Genomic DNA, 20,708 nt, shown 5'->3' on the forward strand with positions numbered 1-20,708 from the left:
GCCTTCCCTGATGGTTTGCCTATGCTGGAGTGCAGGGGAATGTGGGGTTTCGGCTCTAATCCCAAGTATTAGCCAATGCATCTATATGACAAGTTGAGAAATTTTAACTACAACCAGCAACGTAGGAATACATGTGCCACCTGAAAGATGCCTGGACTCTGTTTCCCCACCTGCAGCACACAAACGAGGAGGTGTTCTTCTATCCTGAATGTGGGGAGTTTCCTCCAAATGACAGCAGCACCTGAGGTCTAATAGAATCCGTTAGCTTGACTTCCTTGAGTGTTTACCTAGGCCGGGCTGTAAGCGAATGTGGGGGTTGGGCCTTAAAGACAAGGATTAGCGAGTGCCCCTCTATGGGCAGTGGAGGTATTTAAACCAAATCCCCAACTTTGGAACACCTGTGCCCCCATACAGATGCGTGGAATATCTTTCCCACCTCCAGAACACACACGAAGACTTTCAGTTTTCCTTAGTGTGGTGGGGGGCTCCTCAAAATGACAGCAGCCTCTGGATTCTAATAGAATCCCTTAGCTTGTAATATGAGTGTTCCCCTGGTCCGGGATGTGAGGGAAAGCTGGGGGTTGGGCTTGGAGTCCATGTAGCAGTGGGTGCCCCCTGATCGATTGAGGAAGTACTTAGAGGACTTCTCCCTAAAGGGAACACTTTTGCCCCCATTCATCTGGGTGCAGTGGGGCTGCACAACTCCCCCACAAACAGGAATGTGTTCCGGAATCCTGAGTGCAGAGAAGTTCCTCCAACTGACAGCAGCGCCTGGGTTCTAACTGAATCCCTTTGCTTGTCTTCCCTGATGGTATGCCTAGGCGGGAGTGCGGGGGAAAGTGTGGTTTGGGATCCAAACCAAGTATTTGCGAGTACCTCTCTATGGTTCGTGGAGGTTTTTAAACTACGTCCCTAACCTGGGAACACCTGTGCCCCCATATATATCCGTGGAGTCTGTTTCCAGACCTCCAGCACACACACGAACACTTGCACAGTTATCCTGAGAGTGGGCAGCCTCCTCCAACTGACAGCAGGGCCTGGGTTCTAATAAAATCGCTTAACTTGTCTTCCCTGTTTGGTTGCCTGATACGGAGTGCGGGGGAAAGTGGGGGTTGGGCTCTAAATCCAAGTATTAGCGAGTGCTTCTTCATGGGAAGTGGAGGTTATTAACCAAAAACCCACAACCTGGGAACACCTGTGCTCCTTGAAAAATGCGTGGACTCTGTTTCCCCACCTCCAGCACACACATGAAGAAGTGTTCTGGTATCCTGAGTGTGGGGAGGCACCTCCAACTGACAGCAGCATCTGGGATCTAATAGGATCCCTTAGGTTGACTTCCCTGTGTGTTTTCCAAGGACCGGCTGGGAGCGAAGGTGGGGGTTGGGCTCTAAAGCCAAGTAAGAGCGAGTGCCTCTCTATGGGCAGTGGAGGTGTTTAAAGTACATTCCCTCCCTGGGAACACCTGTGCCCCCATAAAGTTGCGTGGACTATGTATCCCCAAAACCATCATACACATAAAGACTTGTTCAGGTATCCTGAGTATGGGGAGACTCCTCCAACTGACAGCAGCGCCTGGGTTCTAATAGAATCCCAAAGCTTGTCTTCCCTGATGGCATGCCTAGGCTGGAGTGTGGGGGAAAGTGGGGTTTGGGCTTGAAGTCCAAGTAGCAACGAGTGCCCCCTGATTTACTGGGGAAGTACTTAGAGGATTTCACCCTAAAATGGAACACCTGTGCCCCCATTCATCTGCGTGGACTGGGTCTCCACAACTCCCCCCCACACAAGGCTGGGATCCGGAATCCTGAGTGTGTGGAAGTTCCTCCAACTGACAGCAGCGCCTGCGTTCGAATAGAATAACTCAGCTTGTATTCCCTGAGTGTATCCCTAGGCCGGGCTGCGAGCGAAAGCTGGGGGTTGTGCTTGGAGGCCAAGTAGCAGCTTGTGCCAACCGATTGACTGAGGAATTACTTAGGGAACTCCCCTACCGGGGAACACCTGTGTCACCATTCATCTGCGTGGATTGGGGCTGCACACCTCCCCCACACACAAGAGTGTCTCCGGAGTCCTGAGTGTTGGGAAGTTCCTCCATGTGACAGCAGCATCTAGGTTCAATGCAATCCCTTAGTTTGTCTTCCGTGATGGCTTGCCCTGCCAGGAGTGCGGGAGAAATTGGAGGTTGGGCTCTAAAACGAAGTATTAACGAGTGCCTATCCATGGGATGTGGAGGTGTTTAACCTACATCCTCCAACCTAGGAATACCTGTGCCCCAGGAAAAAGGCGTGGACTCTGTTTCCACACCACCAGCACACGTGCAAAGAATTGTTCTCGTTTCCTGAGTGTGGGGAGGCTCCTCCAACTAACAGCAGCACCAGGGATCTAGTAGAATCCCTTAGCTTGACTTCCTTGAGTGTTCTCCTAGGCCGGGCTTTGAGCGAAGGTGGGGGTTGGGCTGTAAAGCCAAGTAATATCCAGTGCCTCTCTAAGGGCAGTGAAGGTGTTTAAACTACATCATCTACCTAGGAATAACTGTGCCCCCATAAAGATGCATGGACTCTGTTTCCCCACTTCCAACACACACACAAAGACGTGCTCAGGTATCCTGAGTGTGGGCCGGCACTTTCAAGTGACAGCAGCGCCTGGGTTCTAATAGTATCCTTTAGCTTGTAAGACCTGAGTTGTACCCTAGGCCTGGCTCTGAGGGAAAGCTGGGGGTTGGGCTTTGAGGCCAAATTGTAGCGAGTGCCCCCCGATGGACTGAGGAAGTATTTAGATGAATTCTCCCTAAAGGGGTACACCTGTGCCCACATCCATCTACGTGGAGTGCGGATACACAAATCCCTCCCCCCACAAGTCTGGCTACCGGAATATGAGAGTGGGAAATTTCCTCCAGCTTACATCAGTGCCAGTGTTCTAGCAGAATCCTTAAGCTTCTATTCCCTGATGGATTGCATTAGCTGGAGTGCGGTTCAAAGTGGGATTTGTTCTCTAAATCCAAGTAATAATGAGTGCCTCTCCATGGGAATTGGAGGTGTTTAACCAACAACAACCAACAAGGGAATACCTTTGCCCCCTGGAATATGCGTGGACACTGTTTCTCCACCAACAGTACACACACGAAGAAGCTTTCTGGAATCCTGAGCATGGGGAGACTACTCCAAATGACAGCAGCGCCTGGGTTCTCATAGAATCCCTTAGATTGTTTTCCTTGAGTGTTTCCCTAGGCCGGGCTTAGAGGGAAAGCTGGGAGTTTGGCTTCGAGGCCAAGTAGCAGCAACTGCCCCCCGATGGAATGTGGAAGTATTTAGAGGACTTCTCCCTAATGGGGAACAAGTGTGACCCCATTCATCTACTTGGATTTTGGCTCCACATCTCCCCGCCACAAAATGTTGGGTTCCGGAATCCTGAGTTTTGGGACGTTCCTCCAACTGTCAGCAGCGCTTGTGTTCTTGAATCCCTTAACTTGCCTTCCCTGATGGTTTGCCTATGCTGGAGTGCAGGGGAATGTGGGGTTTCGGCTCTAATCCCAAGTATTAGCCAATGCATCTATATGATAAGTTGAGAAAATTCAACTACAACCAGCAACGTAGGAATACATGTGCCACCTGAAAGATGCCTGGACTCTGTTTCCCCACCTCCAGCACACAAACGAGGAAGTGTTCTTCTATCCTGAATGTGGGGAGTTTCCTCCAAATGACAGCAGCACCTGAGGTCTAATAGAATCCGTTAGCTTGACTTCCTTGAGTGTTTACCTAGGCCGGGCTGTAAGCGAATGTGGGGGTTGGGCCCTAAAGACAAGGATTAGCGAGTGCCCCTCTATGGGCAGTGGAGGTGTTTAAACCAAATCCCCAACTTTGGAACACCTGTGCCCCCATAAAGATGCGTGGAATATCTTTCCCACCTCCAGAACACACACGAAGACTTTCAGATATCCTTAGTGTGGGGGGGCTCCTCAAAATGACAGCAGCGTCTGGGTTCTAATAGAATCCCTCAGCTTGTAATACGAGTGTTTCCATGGTCCGGGATGTGAGGGAAAGCTGGGGGTTGGGCTTGGAGTCCAAGTAGCACTGAGTGCCCCCTGATGGATTGAGGAAGTACTTAGAGGACTTCTCCCTAAAGGGAACACTTTTGCCCCCATTCATCTGGGTGGAGTGGGGCTGGACAACTCCCCCACAAACAGGAATGTGTTCCGGAGTCCTGAGTGCAGAGAAGTTCCTCCAACTGACAGCAGCGCCTGGGTTCTAACTGAATCCCTTTGCTTGTCTTCCCTGATGGTATGCCTAGGCGGGAGTGCGGGGGAAAGTGTGGTTTGGGATCCAAACCAAGTATTTGCGAGTACCTCTCTATGGTTCGTGGAGGTTTTTAAACTACATCCCTAACCTGGGAACACCTGTGCCCCCATATATATCCGTGGAGTCTGTTTCCAGACCTCCAGCACACACACGAACACTTGCACAGTTATCCTGAGAGTGGGCAGCCTCCTCCAACTGACAGCAGGGCCTGGGTTCTAATAAAATCGCTTAACTTGTCTTCCCTGTTTGGTTGCCTGATACGGAGTGCGGGGGAAAGTGGGGGTTGGGCTCTAAATCCAAGTATTAGCGAGTGCTTCTTCATGGGAAGTGGAGGTTATTAACCAAAAACCCACAACCTGGGAACACCTGTGCTCCTTGAAAAATGCGTGGACTCTGTTTCCCCACCTCCAGCACACACATGAAGAAGTGTTCTGGTATCCTGAGTGTGGGGAGGCACCTCCAACTGACAGCAGCATCTGGGATCTAATAGGATCCCTTAGGTTGACTTCCCTGTGTGTTTTCCAAGGACCGGCTGGGAGCGAAGGTGGGGGTTGGGCTCTAAAGCCAAGTAAGAGCGAGTGCCTCTCTATGGGCAGTGGAGGTGTTTAAAGTACATTCCCTCCCTGGGAACACCTGTGCCCCCATAAAGTTGCGTGGACTATGTATCCCCAAAACCATCATACACATAAAGACTTGTTCAGGTATCCTGAGTATGGGGAGACTCCTCCAACTGACAGCAGCGCCTGGGTTCTAATAGAATCCCAAAGCTTGTCTTCCCTGATGGCATGCCTAGGCTGGAGTGTGGGGGAAAGTGGGGTTTGGGCTTGAAGTCCAAGTAGCAACGAGTGCCCCCTGATTTACTGGGGAAGTACTTAGAGGATTTCACCCTAAAATGGAACACCTGTGCCCCCATTCATCTGCGTGGACTGGGTCTCCACAACTCCCCCCCACACAAGGCTGGGATCCGGAATCCTGAGTGTGTGGAAGTTCCTCCAACTGACAGCAGCGCCTGCGTTCGAATAGAATAACTCAGCTTGTATTCCCTGAGTGTTTCCCTAGGCCGGGCTGCGAGCGAAAGCTGGGGGTTGTGCTTGGAGGCCAAGTAGCAGCTTGTGCCAACCGATTGACTGAGGAATTACTTAGGGAACTCCCCTACCGGGGAACACCTGTGTCACCATTCATCTGCGTGGATTGGGGCTGCACACCTCCCCCACACACAAGAGTGTCTCCGGAGTTCTGAGTGTTGGGAAGTTCCTCCATGTGACAGCAGCATCTAGGTTCAATACAATCCCTTAGCTTGTCTTCCGTGATGGCTTGCCCTGCCAGGAGTGCGGGAGAAATTGGAGGTTGGGCTCTAAAACGAAGTATTAGCGAGTGCCTATCCATGGGATGTGGAGGTGTTTAACCTACATCCTCCAACCTAGGAATACCTGTGCCCCAGGAAAAAGGCGTGGACTCTGTTTCCACACCACCAGCACACGTGCGAAGAATTGTTCTCGTTTCCTGAGTGTGGGGAGGCTCCTCCAACTAACAGCAGCACCAGGGATCTAGTAGAATCCCTTAGCTTGACTTCCTTGAGTGTTCTCCTAGGCCGGGCTTTGAGCGAAGGTGGGGGTTGGGCTGTAAAGCCAAGTATTATCCAGTGCCTCTCTAAGGGCAGTGAAGGTGTTTAAACTACATCATCTACCTAGGAATAACTGTGCCCCCATAAAGATGCATGGACTCTGTTTCCCCACTTCCAACACACACACAAAGACGTGCTCAGGTATCCTGAGTGTGGGCCGGCACTTTCAAGTGACAGCAGCGCCTGGGTTCTAATAGTATCCTTTAGCTTGTAATACCTGAGTTGTTCCCTAGGCCTGGCTCTGAGGGAAAGCTGGGGGTTGGGCTTTGAGGCCAAATAGTAGCGAGTGCCCCCCGATGGACTGAGGAAGTATTTAGATGAATTCTCCCTAAAGGGGTACACCTGTGCCCACATCCATCTACGTGGAGTGCGGATACACAAATCCCTCCCCCCCCAAGTCTGGCTACCGGAATATGAGAGTGGGAAAGTTCCTCCAGCTTACATCAGTGCCAGTGTTCTAGCAGAATCCTTAAGCTTCTCTTCCCTGATGGATTGCATTAGCTGGAGTGCGGTTCAAAGTGGGATTTGTTCTCTAAATCCAAGTAATAATGAGTGCCTCTCCATGGGAATTGGAGGTGTTTAACCAACAACCCCCAACAAGGGAATACCTTTGCCCCCTGGAATATGCGTGGACACTGTTTCTCCACCAACAGTACACACACGAAGAAGCTTTCTGGAATCCTGAGCATGGGGAGACTACTCCAAATGACAGCAGCACCTGGGTTCTATTAGAATCCCTTAGCTTGTGTTCCCTGAGTATTTACATAGGCCAGGCTTTGATCTATTGTGGGGTTTGGTCTCTATAGCTAGGTTTTAGCGAGTGCCTCTCTATTGGCATGGAGATTTTAAAACTACATCCCTAACCTTTAAACACCTGCCCCCCATATAAATGCGTGGTCTCCCTTTCCCCACCTCCAGCACACCCACGAAGAACAGTTCTGGTATACTGAGTGTGGGTAGGCACCTCCAAATGACAGCAGCACCTGGGACCTTATAATATCACTTGGCTTGCTTTCCCGGAGTGTTTCCTTTGGCCAGGCTGTGAGCGAAGGTGGGTGTTGGGCACTAAAGACTAGTAATAGCGAGTGCCTCTCTATGGGCATTGCAGGTGTTTATAATACATCCCCAAACTTGGAACACCTGTGCCCCCCCAAAAATGCGTGGACTCTGTTTCCCCACCTCCAGCACACACACGAAAACGGGTTGAGGTTTCCTGAGTGTGGGGAGGCACCTACAACTGACAGCAGGGCCTGGGTTCTAATACAATCCATTAACTTGTCTTCACTGATGGCTAGCCTAGGCGGGAGTGCGGGGGAATGTGAGGGTTGGGCTCTAAAACCAAGTATTATTGAGTGCCTCTCCACGGGATTTGAAGTGGTTTAACCTACAACCAAATATTTGGGAATACCTGTGCCCCCTGAAAGATGCAAGGACACTGTTTCCCCGCCTTCAGCACACACACTAGGTGGTGTTCTGGTATCCTGAGTGTGGGGAGGCTCCTGCAAGTGACAGTAGCACCTGGGATCTAGTTGGATCCATTCGGTTGATATTCCTGAGTATTTTCCTTGGCCGGGTTGTGAGCGAAATTGGGGGTTGTGCTCTAAAACCAAGTATTAGCGAGTTCTTATATTTTGGCAGTGGAGGTGGTTAAAGTATATCCCCAACCTGGGAACACCTGTGCCCCCATAAAGATGCGTGGACTCTGTTTCCCTCCTGCAGCACACACACGACATTGGGTTCAGATGTCTTGAGTGTGGGGAGGTTCCTGCAACTAACAGCAGCGCCTGGGTTGTAATACAATACCTTAACTGGTCTTCCATGATGGCTTGCCATGGCCGGTGTGCGGGGGAAAGTTGGGATTGGGCTCTAAACCAAGTATTAGCGAGAGCCTATCCATGGGATGTGGGTGTTGAACCTACAAACCACCACCATGAAATAACTGTGCCCCCTGAAAGATGCTTTGACTCTGTTTCCCTACATCCAGCACACACACGAAGAAGTGTTCTGGTGTTCTGAGTGTGGGGAGGTTCCTCCAACTGACAGCAGCACCTGGGTTCAAATAGAATCCCTTAGCTTGACTTCCCTAAGTGTTTTCCTAGGCCTAGCAGTGAGCGATGGTGGGGGATGGGCTCTAAAGCCAAGTATTAGAGAGTGCATCTCTGTGGGCAGTGGAGGGTTTGAAACTACTTCCCCAACCTTGGAACACCTGTGCCCCCATAAAGATGAGTGGACTCTGTTTCCCCCCTGCAGCACACACACGGAGACGTGGTCAGGTATCCTGATAGTGGGGAGGCTCCTCCACATGACAGCAGCGCCTGGGTTCTCATAGAATCCCTTAGATTGTTTTCCTTGAGTGTTTCCCTAGGCCGGGCTTAGAGGGAAAGCTGGGAGTTTGGCTTGGAGGCCAAGTAGCAGCAACTGCCCCCCGATGGAATGTGGAAGTATTTAGAGGACTTCTCCCTAATGGGGAACAAGTGTGACCCCATTCATCTACTTGGATTTTGGCTCCACATCTCCCCGCCACAAAATGTTGGGTTCCGGAATCCTGAGTTTTGGGACGTTCCTCCAACTGTCAGCAGCGCTTGTGTTCTTGAATCCCTTCACTTGCCTTCCCTGATGGTTTGCCTATGCTGGAGTGCAGGGGAATGTGGGGTTTCGGCTCTAATACCAAGTATTAGCCAATGCATCTATATGATAAGTTGAGAAATTTTAACTACAACCAGCAACGTAGGAATACATGTGCCACCTGAAAGATGCCTGGACTCTGTTTCCCCACCTCCAGCACACAAACGAGGAGGTGTTCTTCTATCCTGAATGTGGGGAGTTTCCTCCAAATGACAGCAGCACCTGAGGTCTAATAGAATCCGTTAGCTTGACTTCCTTGAGTGTTTACCTAGGCCGGGCTGTAAGCGAATGTGGGGGTTGGGCCCTTAAGACAAGGACTAGCGAGTGCCCCTCTATGGGCAGTGGAGATGTTTAAACCAAATCCCCAACTTTGGAACACCTGTGCCCCCATAAAGATGCGTGGAATATCTTTCCCACCTCCAGAACACACACGAAGACTTTCAGATATCCTTAGTGTGGGGGGGCTCCTCAAAATGACAGCAGCGTCTGGGTTCTAATACAATCCCTTAGCTTGTAATACGAGTGTTTCCCTGGTCCGGGATGTGAGGGAAAGCTGGGGGTTGGGCTTGGAGTCCAAGTAGCAGTGAGTGCCCCCTGATCGTTTGAGGAAGTACTTAGAGGACTTCTCCCTAAAGGGAACACTTTTGCCCCCATTCATCTGGGTGGAGTGGGGCTGCACAAATCCCCCACAAACAAGAATGTGTTCCGGAGTCCTGAATGCAGAGAAGTTCCTCCAACTGACAGCAGCGCCTAGGTTCTAACTGAATCCCTTTGCTTGTCTTCCCTGATTTTATGCCTAGGCGGGAGTGCGGGGGAAAGTGTGGTTTGGGATCCAAACCAAGTATTTGCGAGTACCTCTCTATGGTTAGTGGAGGTTTTTAAACTACATCCCTAACCTGGGAACACCTGTGCCCTCATATATATCCGTGGAGTCTGTTTCCAGACCTCCAGCACACACACGAACACTTGCACAGTTATCCTGAGAGTGGGCAGCCTCCTCCAACTGACAGCAGGGCCTGGGTTCTAATAAAATCGCTTAACTTGTCTTCCCTGTTTGGTTGCCTGATACGGAGTGCGGGGGAAAGTGGGGGTTGGGCTCTAAATCCAAGTATTAGCGAGTGCTTCTTCATGGGAAGTGGAGGTTATTAACCAAAAACCCACAACCTGGGAACACCCGTGCTCCTTGAAAAATGCGTGGACTCTGTTTCCCCACCTCCAGCACACACATGAAGAAGTGTTCTGGTATCCTGAGTGTGGGGAGGCACCTCCAACTGACAGCAGCATCTGGGATCTAATAGGATCCCTTAGGTTGACTTCCCTGTGTGTTTTCCAAGGACCGGCTGGGAGCGAAGGTGGGGGTTGGGCTCTAAAGCCAAGTAAGAGCGAGTGCCTCTCTATGGGCAGTGGAGGTGTTTAAAGTACATTCCCTCCCTGGGAACACCTGTGCCCCCATAAAGTTGCGTGGACTATGTATCCCCAAAACCATCATACACATAAAGACTTGTTCAGGTATCCTGAGTATGGGGAGACTCCTCCAACTGACAGCAGCGCCTGGGTTCTAATAGAATCCCAAAGCTTGTCTTCCCTGATGGCATGCCTAGGCTGGAGTGTGGGGGAAAGTGGGGTTTGGGCTTGAAGTCCAAGTAGCAACGAGTGCCCCCTGATTTACTGGGGAAGTACTTAGAGGATTTCACCCTAAAATGGAACACCTGTGCCCCCATTCATCTGCGTGGACTGGGTCTCCACAACTCCCCCCCACACAAGGCTGGGATCCGGAATCCTGAGTGTGTGGAAGTTCCTCCAACTGACAGCAGCGCCTGCGTTCGAATAGAATAACTCAGCTTGTATTCCCTGAGTGTTTCCCTAGGCCGGGCTGCGAGCGAAAGCTGGGGGTTGTGCTTGGAGGCCAAGTAGCAGCTTGTGCCAACCGATTGACTGAGGAATTACTTAGGGAACTCCCCTACCGGGGAACACCTGTGTCACCATTCATCTGCGTGGATTGGGGCTGCACACCTCCCCCACACACAAGAGTGTCTCCGGAGTCCTGAGTGTTGGGAAGTTCCTCCATGTGACAGCAGCATCTAGGTTCAATACAATCCCTTAGCTTGTCTTCCGTGATGGCTTGCCCTGCCAGGAGTGCGGGAGATATTGGAGGTTGGGCTCTAAAACGAAGTATTAGCGAGTGCCTATCCATGGGATGTGGAGGTGTTTAACCTACATCCTCCAACCTAGGAATACCTGTGCCCCAGGAAAAAGGCGTGGACTCTGTTTCCACACCACCAGCACACGTGCGAAGAATTGTTCTCGTTTCCTGAGTGTGGGGAGGCTCCTCCAACTAACAGTAGCACCAGGGATCTAGTAGAATCCCTTAGCTTGACTTCCTTGAGTGTTCTCCTAGGCCGGGCTTTGAGCGAAGGTGGGGGTTGGGCTGTAAAGCCAAGTAATATCCAGTGCCTCTCTAAGGGCAGTGAAGGTGTTTAAACTACATCATCTACCTAGGAATAACTGTGCCCCCATAAAGATGCATGGACTCTGTTTCCCCACTTCCAACACACACACAAAGACGTGCTCAGGTATCCTGAGTGTGGGCCGGCACTTTCAAGTGACAGCAGCGCCTGGGTTCTAATAGTATCCTTTAGCTTGTAATACCTGAGTTGTTCCCTAGGCCTGGCTCTGAGGGAATGCTGGGGGTTGGGCTTTGAGGCCAAATTGTAGCGAGTGCCCCCCGATGGACTGAGGAAGTATTTAGATGAATTCTCCCTAAAGGGGTACACCTGTGCCCACATCCATCTACGTGGAGTGCGGATACAAAAATCCCTCCCCCCACAAGTCTGGCTACCGGAATATGAGAGTGGGAAAGTTCCTCCCGCTTACATCAGTGCCAGTGTTCTAGCAGAATCCTTAAGCTTCTCTTCCCTGATGGATTTCATTAGCTGGAGTGCGGTTCAAAGTGGGATTTGTTCTCTAAATCCAAGTAATAATGAGTGCCTTTCCATGGGAATTGGAGGTGTTTAACCAACAACCCCCAACAAGGGAATACCTTTGCCCCCTGGAATATGCGTGGACACTGTTTCTCCACCAACAGTACACACACGAAGAAGCTTTCTGGAATCCTGAGCATGGGGAGACTACTCCAAATGACAGCAGCACCTGGGTTCTATTATAATCCCTTAGCTTGTGTTCCCTGAGTATTTACATAGGCCAGGCTTTGATCTATTGTGGGGTTTGGTCTCTATAGCTAGGTTTTAGCGAGTGCCTCTCTATTGGCATGGAGATTTTAAAACTACATCCCTAACCTTTAAACACCTGCCCCCCATATAAATGCGTGGTCTCCCTTTCCCCACCTCCAGCACACCCACGAAGAACAGTTCTGGTATACTGAGTGTGGGTAGGCACCTCCAAATGACAGCAGCACCTGGGACCTTATAATATCACTTGGCTTGCTTTCCCGGAGTGTTTCCTTTGGCCAGGCTGTGAGCGAAGGTGGGTGTTGGGCACTAAAGACTAGTAATAGCGAGTGCCTCTCTATGGGCATTGCAGGTGTTTAAAATACATCCCCAAACTTGGAACACCTGTGCCCCCCCAAAAATGTGTGGACTCTGTTTCCCCACCTCCAGCACACACACGAAAACGGGTTGAGGTTTCCTGAGTGTGGGGAGGCACCTACAACTGACAGCAGGGCCTGGGTTCTAATACAATCCATTAACTTGTCTTCACTGATGGCTAGCCTAGGCGGGAGTGCGGGGGAATGTGAGGGTTGGGCTCTAAAACCAAGTATTATTGAGTGCCTCTCCACGGGATTTGAAGTGGTTTAACCTACAACCAAATATTTGGGAATACCTGTGCCCCCTGAAAGATGCAAGGACACTGTTTCCTCGCCTACAGCACACACACTAGGTGGTGTTCTGGTATCCTGAGTGTGGGGAGGCTCCTGCAAGTGACAGTAGCACCTGGGATCTAGTTGGATCCATTAGGTTGATATTCCTGAGTATTTTCCTTGGCCGGGTTGTGAGCGAAATTGGGGGTTGTGCTCTAAAACCAAGTATTAGCGAGTTCCTATATTTTGGCAGTGGAGGTGGTTAAAGTATATCCCCAACCTGGGAACACCTGTGCCCCCATAAAGATGCGTGGACTCTGTTTCCCTCCTGCAGCACACACACGACATTGGGTTCAGATGTCTTGAGTGTGGGGAGGTTCCTGCAACTAACAGCAGCGCCTGGGTTGTAATACAATACCTTAACTGGTCTTCCATGATGGCTTGCCATGGCCGGTGTGCGGGGGAAAGTTGGGATTGGGCTCTAAACCAAGTATTAGCGAGAGCCTATCCATGGGATGTGGGTGTTGAACCTACAAACCACCACCATGAAATAACTGTGCCCCCTGAAAGATGCTTTGACTCTGTTTCCCTACATCCAGCACACACACGAAGAAGTGTTCTGGTGTTCTGAGTGTGGGGAGGTTCCTCCAACTGACAGCAGCACCTGGGTTCGAATAGAATCCCTTAGCTTGACTTCCCTAAGTGTTTTCCTAGGCCTAGCAGTGAGCGATGGTGGGGGATGGGCTCTAAAGCCAAGTATTAGAGAGTGCATCTCTGTGGGCAGTGGAGGGTTTGAAACTACTTCCCCAACCTTGGAACACCTGTGCCCCCATAAAGATGAGTGGACTCTGTTTCCCCCCTGCAGCACACACACGGAGACGTGGTCAGGTATCCTGATAGTGGGGAGGCTCCTCCACATGACAGCAGCGCCTGGGTTCTCATAGAATCCCTTAGATTGTTTTCCTTGAGTGTTTCCCTAGGCCGGGCTTAGAGGGAAAGCTGGGAGTTTGGCTTGGAGGCCAAGTAGCAGCAACTGCCCCCCGATGGAATGTGGAAGTATTTAGAGGACTTCTCCCTATTGGGGAACAAGTGTGACCCCATTCATCTACTTAGATTTTGGCTCCACATCTCCCCGCCACAAAATGTTGGGTTCCGGAATCCTGAGTTTTGGGACGTTCCTACAACTGTCAGCAGCGCTTCTGTTCTTGAATCCCTTCACTTGCCTTCCCTGATGGTTTGCCTATGCTGGAGTGCAGGAGAATGTGGGGTTTCGGCTCTAATCCCAAGTATTAGCCAATGCATCTATATGATAAGTTGAGAAATTTTAACTACAACCAGCAACGTATGAATACATGTGCCACCTGAAAGATGCCTGGACTCTGTTTCCCCACCTCCAGCACACAAACGAGGAGGTGTTCTTCTATCCTGAATGTGGGGAGTTTCCTCCAAATGACAGCAGCACCTGAGGTCTAATAGAATCCGTTAGCTTGACTTCCTTGAGTGTTTACCTAGGCCGGGCTGTAAGCGAATGTGGGGGTTGGGCCCTAAAGACAAGGATTAGCGAGTGCCCCTCTATGGGCAGTGGAGATGTTTAAATCAAATCCCCAACTTTGGAACACCTGTGCCCCCATAAAGATGCGTGGAATATCTTTCCCACCTCCAGAACACACACGAAGACTTTCAGATATCCTTAGTGTGGGGGGGCTCCTCAAAATGACAGCAGCGTCTGGGTTCTAATAGAATCCCTTAGCTTGTAATACGAGTGTTTCCCTGGTCCGGGATGTGAGGGAAAGCTGGGGGTTGGGCTTGGAGTCCAAGTAGCAGTGAGTGCCCCCTGATGGATTGAGGAAGTACTTAGAGGACTTCTCCCTAAAGGGAACACTTTTGCCCCCATTCATCTGGGTGGAGTGGGGCTGCACAACTCCCCCACAAACAAGAATGTGTTCCGGAGTCCTGAGTGCAGAGAAGTTCCTCCAACTGACAGCAGCGCCTAGGTTCTAACTGAATCCCTTTGCTTGTCTTCCCTGATTTTATGCCTAGGCGGGAGTGCGGGGTAAAGTGTGGTTTGGGATCCAAACCAAGTATTTGCGAGTACCTCTCTATGGTTAGTGGAGGTTTTTAAACTTCATCCCTAACCTGGGAACACCTGTGCCCCCATATATATCCGTGGAGTCTGTTTCCAGACCTCCAGCACACACACGAACACTTGCACAGTTATCCTGAGAGTGGGCAGCCTCCTCCAACTGACAGCAGGGCCTGGGTTCTAATAAAATCGCTTAACTTGTCTTCCCTGTTTGGTTGCCTGATACGGAGTGCGGGGGAAAGTGGGGGTTGGGCTCTAAATCCAAGTATTAGCGAGTGCTTCTTCATGGGAAGTGGAGGTTATTAACCAAAAACCCACAACCTGGGAACACCTGTGCTCCTTGAAAAATGCGTGGACTCTGTTTCCCCACCTCCAGCACACACATGAAGAAGTGTTCTGGTATCCTGAGTGTGGGGAGGCACCTCCAACTGACAGCAGCATCTGGGATCTAATAGGATCCCTTAGGTTGACTTCCCTGTGTGTTTTCCAAGGACCGGCTGGGAGCGAAGGTGGGGGTTGGGCTCTAAAGCCAAGTAAGAGCGAGTGCCTCTCTATGGGCAGTGGAGGTGTTTAAAGTACATTCCCTCCCTGGGAACACCTGTGCCCCCATAAAGTTGCGTGGACTATGTATCCCCAAAACCATCATACACATAAAGACTTGTTCAGGTATCCTGAGTATGGGGAGACTCCTCCAACTGACAGCAGCGCCTGGGTTCTAACTGAATCCCTTTGCTTGTCTTCCCTGATGGCATGCCTAGGCTGGAGTGTGGGGGAAAGTGGGGTTTGGGCTTGAAGTCCAAGTAGCAACGAGTGCCCCCTGATTTACTGGGGAAGTACTTAGAGGATTTCACCCTAAAATGGAACACCTGTGCCCCCATTCACCTGCGTGGACTGGGTCTCCACAACTCCCCCCCACACAAGGCTGGGATCCGGAATCCTGAGTGTGTGGAAGTTCCTCCAACTGACAGCAGCGCCTGCGTTCGAATAGAATAACTCAGCTTGTATTCCCTGAGTGTTTCCCTAGGCCGGGCTGCGAGCGAAAGCTGGGGGTTGTGCTTGGAGGCCAAGTAGCAGCTTGTGCCAACCGATTGACTGAGGAATTACTTAGGGAACTCCCCTACCGGGGAACACCTGTGTCACCATTCATCTGCGTGGATTGGGGCTGCACACCTCCCCCACACACAAGAGTGTCTCCGGAGTCCTGAGTGTTGGGAAGTTCCTCCATGTGACAGCAGCATCTAGGTTCAATGCAATCCCTTAGTTTGTCTTCCGTGATGGCTTGCCCTGCCAGGAGTGCGGGAGAAATTGGAGGTTGGGCTCTAAAACGAAGTATTAGCGAGTGCCTATCCATGGGATGTGGAGGTGTTTAACCTACATCCTCCAACCTAGGAATACCTGTGCCCCAGGAAAAAGGCGTGGACTCTGTTTCCACACCACCAGCACACGTGCGAAGAATTGTTCTCGTTTCCTGAGTGTGGGGAGGCTCCTCCAACTAACAGCAGCACCAGGGATCTAGTAGAATCCCTTAGCTTGACTTCCTTGAGTGTTCTCCTAGGCCGGGCTTTGAGCGAAGGTGGGGGTTGGGCTGTAAAGCCAAGTAATATCCAGTGCCTCTCTAAGGGCAGTGAAGGTGTTTAAACTACATCATCTACCTAGGAATAACTGTGCCCCCATAAAGATGCATGGACTCTGTTTCCCCACTTCCAACACACACACAAAGACGTGCTCAGGTATCCTGAGTGTGGGCCGGCACTTTCAAGTGACAGCAGCGCCTGGGTTCTAATAGTATCCTTTAGCTTGTAATACCTGAGTTGTTCCCTAGGCCTGGCTCTGAGGGAAAGCTGGGGGTTGGGCTTTGAGGCCAAATAGTAGCGAGTGCCCCCCGATGGACTGAGGAAGTATTTAGATGAATTCTCCCTAAAGGGGTACACCTGTGCCCACATCCATCTACGTGGAGTGCGGATACACAAATCCCTCCCCCCCCAAGTCTGGCTACCGGAATATGAGAGTGGGAAAGTTCCTCCAGCTTACATCAGTGCCAGTGTTCTAGCAGAATCCTTAAGCTTCTCTTCCCTGATGGATTGCATTAGCTGGAGTGCGGTTCAAAGTGGGATTTGTTCTCTAAATCCAAGTAATAATGAGTGCCTCTCCATGGGAATTGGAGGTGTTTAACCAACAACCCCCAACAAGGGAATACCTTTGCCCCCTGGAATATGGGTGGACACAGTTTCTCCACCAACAGTACACACACGAAGAAGCTTTCTGGAATCCTGAGCATGGGGAGACTACTCCAAATGACAGCAGCACCTGGGTTCTATTAGAATCCCTTAGCTTGTGTTCCCTGAGTATTTACATAGGCCAGGCTTTGATCTATTGTGGGGTTTGGTCTCTATAGCTAGGTTTTAGCGAGTGCCTCTCTATTGGCATGGAGATTTTAAAACTACATCCCTAACCTTTAAACACCTGCCCCCCATATAAATGCGTGGTCTCCCTTTCCCCACCTCCAGCACACCCACGAAGAACAGTTCTGGTATACTGAGTGTGGGTAGGCACCTCCAAATGACAGCAGCACCTGGGACCTTATAATATCACTTGGCTTGCTTTCCCTGAGTGTTTCCTTTGGCCAGGCTGTGAGCGAAGGTGGGTGTTGGGCACTAAAGACTAGTAATAGCGAGTGCCTCTCTATGGGCATTGCAGGTGTTTAAAATACATCCCCAAACTTGGAACACCTGTGCCCCCCCAAAAATGCGTGGACTCTGTTTCCCCACCTCCAGCACACACACGAAAACGGGTTGAGGTTTCCTGAGTGTGGGGAGGCACCTACAACTGACAGCAGGGCCTGGGTTCTAATACAATCCATTAACTTGTCTTCACTGATGGCTAGCCTAGGCGGGAGTGCGGGGGAATGTGAGGGTTGGGCTCTAAAACCAAGTATTATTGAGTGCCTCTCCACGGGATTTGAAGTGGTTTAACCTACAACCAAATATTTGGGAATACCTGTGCCCCCTGAAAGATGCAAGGACACTGTTTCCCCGACTTCAGCACACACACTAGGTGGTGTTCTGGTATCCTGAGTGTGGGGAGGCTCCTGCAAGTGACAGTAGCACCTGGGATCTAATTGGATCCATTAGGTTGATATTCCTGAGTATTTTCCTTGGCCGGGTTGTGAGCGAAATTGGGGGTTGTGCTCTAAAACCAAGTATTAGCGAGTTCCTATATTTTGGCAGTGGAGGTGGTTAAAGTATATCCCCAACCTGGGAACACCTGTGCCCCCATAAAGATGCGTGGACTCTGTTTCCCTCCTGCAGCACACACACGACATTGGGTTCAGATGTCTTGAGTGTGGGGAGGTTCCTGCAACTAACAGCAGCGCCTGGGTTGTAATACAATACCTTAACTGGTCTTCCATGATGGCTTGCCATGGCCGGTGTGCGGGGGAAAGTTGGGATTGGGCTCTAAACCAAGTATTAGCGAGAGCCTATCCATGGGATGTGGGTGTTGAACCTACAAACCACCACCATGAAATAACTGTGCCCCCTGAAAGATGCTTTGACTCTGTTTCCCTACATCCAGCACACACACGAAGAAGTGTTCTGGTGTTCTGAGTGTGGGGAGGTTCCTCCAACTGACAGCAGCACCTGGGTTCGAATAGAATCCCTTAGCTTGACTTCCCTAAGTGTTTTCCTAGGCCTAGCAGTGAGCGATGGTGGGGGATGGGCTCTAAAGCCAAGTATTAGAGAGTGCATCTCTGTGGGCAGTGGAGGGTTTGAAACTACTTCCCCAACCTTGGAACACCTGTGCCCCCATAAAGATGAGTGGACTCTGTTTCCCCCCTGCAGCACACACACGGAGACGTGGTCAGGTATCCTGATAGTGGGGAGGCTCCTCCACATGACAGCAGCGCCTGGGTTCTCATAGAATCCCTTAGATTGTTTTCCTTGAGTGTTTCCCTAGGCCGGGCTTAGAGGGAAAGCTGGGAGTTTGGCTTGGAGGCCAAGTAGCAGCAACTGCCCCCCGATGGAATGTGGAAGTATTTAGAGGACTTCTCCCTATTGGGGAACAAGTGTGACCCCATTCATCTACTTAGATTTTGGCTCCACATCTCCCCGCCACAAAATGTTGGGTTCCGGAATCCTGAGTTTTGGGACGTTCCTACAACTGTCAGCAGCGCTTCTGTTCTTGAATCCCTTCACTTGCCTTCCCTGATGGTTTGCCTATGCTGGAGTGCAGGAGAATGTGGGGTTTCGGCTCTAATCCCAAGTATTAGCCAATGCATCTATATGATAAGTTGAGAAATTTTAACTACAACCAGCAACGTATGAATACATGTGCCACCTGAAAGATGCCTGGACTCTGTTTCCCCACCTCCAGCACACAAACGAGGAGGTGTTCTTCTATCCTGAATGTGGGGAGTTTCCTCCAAATGACAGCAGCACCTGAGGTCTAATAGAATCCGTTAGCTTGACTTCCTTGAGTGTTTACCTAGGCCGGGCTGTAAGCGAATGTGGGGGTTGGGCCCTAAAGACAAGGATTAGCGAGTGCCCCTCTATGGGCAGTGGAGATGTTTAAACCAAATCCCCAACTTTGGAACACCTGTGCCCCCATAAAGATGCGTGGAATATCTTTCCCACCTCCAGAACACACACGAAGACTTTCAGATATCCTTAGTGTGGGGGGGCTCCTCAAAATGACAGCAGCGTCTGGGTTCTAATAGAATCCCTTAGATTGTAATACGAGTGTTTCCCTGGTCCGGGATGTGAGGGAAAGCTGGGGGTTGGGCTTGGAGTCCATGTAGCAGTGAGTGCCCCCTGATCGATTGAGGAAGTACTTAGAGGACTTCTCCCTAAAGGGAACACATTTGCCCCCATTCATCTGGGTGAAGTGGGGCTGCACAACTCCCCCACAAACAGGAATGTGTTCCGGAGTCCTGAGTGCAGAGAAGTTCCTCCAACTGACAGCAGCGCCTGGGTTCTAACTGAATCCCTTTGCTTGTCTTCCCTGATGGTATGCCTAGGCGGGAGTGCGGGGGAAAGTGTGGTTTGGGATCCAAACCAAGTATTTGCGAGTACCTCTCTATGGTTAGTGGAGGTTTTTAAACTACATCCCTAACCTGGGAACACCTGTGCCCCCATATATATCCGTGGAGTCTGTTTCCAGACCTCCAGCACACACACGAACACTTGCACAGTTATCCTGAGAGTGGGCAGCCTCCTCCAACTGACAGCAGGGCCTGGGTTCTAATAAAATCGCTTAACTTGTCTTCCCTGTTTGGTTGCCTGATACGGAGTGCGGGGGAAAGTGGGGGTTGGGCTCTAAATCCAAGTATTAGCGAGTGCTTCTTCATGGGAAGTGGAGGTTATTAACCAAAAACCCACAACCTGGGAACACCTGTGCTCCTTGAAAAATGCGTGGACTCTGTTTCCCCACCTCCAGCACACACATGAAGAAGTTTTCTGGTATCCTGAGTGTGGGGAGGCACCTCCAACTGACAGCAGCATCTGGGATCTAATAGGATCCCTTAGGTTGACTTCCCTGTGTGTTTTCCAAGGACCGGCTGGGAGCGAAGGTGGGGGTTGGGCTCTAAAGCCAAGTAAGAGCGAGTGCCTCTCTATGGGCAGTGGAGGTGTTTAAAGTACATTCCCTCCCTGGGAACACCTGTGCCCCCATAAAGTTGCGTGGACTATGTATCCCCAAAACCATCATACACATAAAGACTTGTTCAGGTATCCTGAGTATGGGGAGACTCCTCCAACTGACAGCAGCGCCTGGGTTCTAATAGAATCCCAAAGCTTGTCTTCCCTGATGGCATGCCTAGGCTGGAGTGTGGGGGAAAGTGGGGTTTGGGCTTGAAGTCCAAGTAGCAACGAGTGCCCCCTGATTTACTGGGGAAGTACTTAGAGGATTTCACCCTAAAATGGAACACCTGTGCCCCCATTCATCTGCGTGGACTGGGTCTCCACAACTCCCCCCCACACAAGGCTGGGATCCGGAATCCTGAGTGTGTGGAAGTTCCTCCAACTGACAGCAGCGCCTGCGTTCGAATAGAATAACTCAGCTTGTATTCCCTGAGTGTTTCCCTAGGCCGGGCTGCGAGCGAAAGCTGGGGGTTGTGCTTGGAGGCCAAGTAGCAGCTTGTGCCAACCGATTGACTGAGGAATTACTTAGGGAACTCCCCTACCGGGGAACACCTGTGTCACCATTCATCTGCGTGGATTGGGGCTGCACACCTCCCCCACACACAAGAGTGTCTCCGGAGTCCTGAGTGTTGGG

This window comes from Vicugna pacos, unplaced genomic scaffold (assembly GCF_048564905.1).
Source record: "Vicugna pacos unplaced genomic scaffold, VicPac4 scaffold_105, whole genome shotgun sequence".
Taxonomy (NCBI): Eukaryota; Metazoa; Chordata; class Mammalia; order Artiodactyla; family Camelidae; genus Vicugna; species Vicugna pacos.